The following is a 3,218-nucleotide window of genomic DNA, read 5'->3' as shown; positions in this document are numbered from 1 at the left end:
ATCAAACACACCTGGGAAATGCTTTTCTAGATGACAATGAGCTTGAAAGAAAATTTGTGACCCCCAAATTAAACTCAGCCAAAATTCTAAGCGTGAGGCAATTGGAAATATTATGATGTATAAAAGTTCTCAGAAAGTATATCATTGCTATTGGTGTCCCTCCAAAATTTATATGTTGAAACCTATCCCCCAAGGTGATGGGGGAGAGATGGAGACTTGGGGAGGCAATCTGGTCATAAGGACTCCTTCCTCATAAATGGGGTTAGTGCCCTTATAAAGAGTTTGGTGCACTCTGCCTGCCCCTTTTGCCATGTGTGGACATAGCAAGAAGGCTTATCTATGAGAAACAGGCCCTTGCCAGACACTGAATCTGGTGGTGACTTGATCTTGGACTTCTACCTTGAGAACTGTGAGAAACAAATTTTTGTTATTCATAAACTAACCAGTCTGAAGTATTTTGTTATAGCCACTCAAATGTATAATTATTCAAAGATATTTGCATTTGGAATAATAATACATTATTATATATATTACCTAAATAATTATAGATATAAAAGTAATTTCAGACAGAGAAAAATGCTTTATCATACCTTCTTAAATGATACAGAATATATTATAGGTACTTAAGTCTATATATTTTAGTCATACTATAGCTTTAGTTAAATTTCATAAGAAGTGTTATTTTTGTCACTTTCTAGATAATTTATACTTTCTTTGGTACAGTCATTATATAGGAGGACATTTTGTAGTTTCCAAGTAGTCATTTTTATTATGCTCATATTGGTAGACAAAGAATGTGGCTTATCAAATTTCTGCTTTTAAAATTTTATCAAGATTGTTTTTGGTTAATTACACAACTGATTTTTGTAACTACTTTAGTTTCAAGAAGTCAACATGTTCTTTGTATTTGTAGAAACCCAAGTTTTCTGTTTGTTTATTAATTAGGATGGTGGTTATTGCTGTCTATGGTTACGTCTAGCTTTAGGGCCTTCCCTTTCTTAATATGCTTTGTTTTCTTTACTCCTAGGTTTATCCAGTTCTGAAAATGGCATATTAAAATTCCCTACAGGTTTTTTTTTAATTATTAAAAGATGTTTTAGTTGTAGATGACACAATACCTTTATTTTAATTTTTTATTTTTATGTGGTGCTGAATATATTTATTTATTTTTATGTGGTGCTGAGTATCAAATCCAGTGCCTCATGCTTGCTAGGCGAATGCTCATCATTGAGCCACAACCCCAGCAGTATCCCCTACAGATTCTTAAATCAAATTCTCCTTTTTTTGTATGAGTTTGGGTCTTATGTTTAATTATGACCTTTTTGGGGGCCTAGGAAGTTTTGTTATTTTTTACCTTCTTTTTCCTGCTTGCTGTTTTGACTTTCCCTACGTTTTGTGTGACATGTTTAAGCTTTTGCTTCCATTTTGTTTGAATTTGCAAGATGTCACCTTAGTTCTCTATAGGTGTGCATCTTATTTTCATTCAGTAGACTGTGCTTTCATAGAGGAATTCAGTGCATCTACAGTTAGGGTAATAAATACTCTTCCACATAATTTTATGTTTTCTATGTTTTTCTTTGTTATTGTCTCGTCTTTTTTCCTTTAATCAGTCAATCAAATAATTAATTTGCTAGCTTGAGTTATTATTCATTTCCTTTTCCTCTTACTAATTTTGAAGTATTTCTCAGCTTTTCAGTTCGGCAAGTGGTTATTTTTTAGTCCCAAGAATCATCCTTGAACATCTTACGTCTTATGTCTGATTATGACAGCAATTATCAACTTGCTTCCACCAACTTGTTTTTTATAACCCATCCATCTCCACTAAGAGCAAGATGAAAGGAAATAATTAGAAATGTTTTATTCCTTCACTCTCAAACCTCCTATTTTCTATTTCCAGATCTTGCTCAAATAGTTTAAAACATTTAGTTTAAATATTTAGTCTATTATTAGGTTTAGCTTTTCCCTTTTCTCTGTTCTAAGATTTCTTCTTTAAAACTTTAAATAAAAATCTCCATGCATATTACTCCCATTTGCACACATGCCTGCACACACACATGCAAACATACATACAGGTGGTATTGAACCATTTACCCATCAAGATGGAACCGGTACCAACCCATCACAGTGCTTGCCAGCTGTGACCAAGGACCTCGGTGCTGCCTGCTGGTGCTTTTGCTCTGATCCGTCTTCCTGCTTGAACAGGTTCAAGTGCTTTCTCCAGTATGCTCCTCAGCTAGGGCATATGGGTATATAATGTCAGAATCCTTGCATATCTCCAAATATATTTATTTTTCCTTGCAGGTGTTATTCTAACTTGCTGTATTGCAATTGAAAAATTGGATGTTAGATGCTAGTCTGATTTGAGCTTTCTTTCCTTTTTTTGTGTGACTAATTTCTTCTTTCTGTAGGTTGAGAGGCAAATAATAGTGATTGCAGAGTGGAGACATTTGGGACTTTTTAAAAGATTAGGTTCTGTCAAGGTATTTAGTTCTCTTTTTAATCAGTCCTATTTGGAAAGGGAAAACTTTCTTTTTGTTTGGGGTACCAATGATTGAACTAGGGGCTGTTAAATACTGAGCCACGTTTCCAGCTCTATTTTGTATTTTATTTAGAGACAGGTTCTCACTGAGTTGCTTAGCACTTCGCTTTTGCTGAGGCTGGCTTTGAACTCAGGATCCTTCTGCTTCAGCCTCCTGAGTCACTGGGATTACAGGCATACGCCACTGCGCCCGGCTAGGAAAAACTTTCTTTCTTCTTCTTCTTCTTTTTTTTTTTTTTTTTTTTTAGAGAGAGAGAGAGAGAGAGAGAGAGAGAGAGAGAGAGAGAGAGAGAAAGAGAGGGAGAGAATTTTTTTAAATATTTATTTTTTAGTTCTGGGCGGACACAACATCTTTGTTTGTATGTGGTGCTGAGGATCAAACCCGGGCTGCACGCATGCCAGGTGAGTGCGCTACCGCTTGAGCCACATCCCCAGCCCGGAAAAACTTTCTTAATGTTAAAACTTACCTTACTTTTTAGAAACTCCTTTAGGTTTTAGATTTTATGATCGTTTAATTATTCTCCTCGTCACTTGCAACTTAGGTATCCTGCTTTTGTCCTCCAGGTATCTTCTGACTTTCCCCTTTTTGATTTTTATCTGTTTGTATTTGTTGCTGTGTTGTGAGATATTTCTTGTATAAGTTACTATTTTTAGAAGCAACTCTCTTCTCCTTCAGTTT

This window comes from Callospermophilus lateralis, chromosome 2 (assembly GCF_048772815.1).
Source record: "Callospermophilus lateralis isolate mCalLat2 chromosome 2, mCalLat2.hap1, whole genome shotgun sequence".
In the NCBI taxonomy this organism is placed as follows: domain Eukaryota; kingdom Metazoa; phylum Chordata; class Mammalia; order Rodentia; family Sciuridae; genus Callospermophilus; species Callospermophilus lateralis.
The sequence above is the reverse complement of the archived record's forward strand: the minus strand, read 5'-3'. Positions refer to the sequence as shown.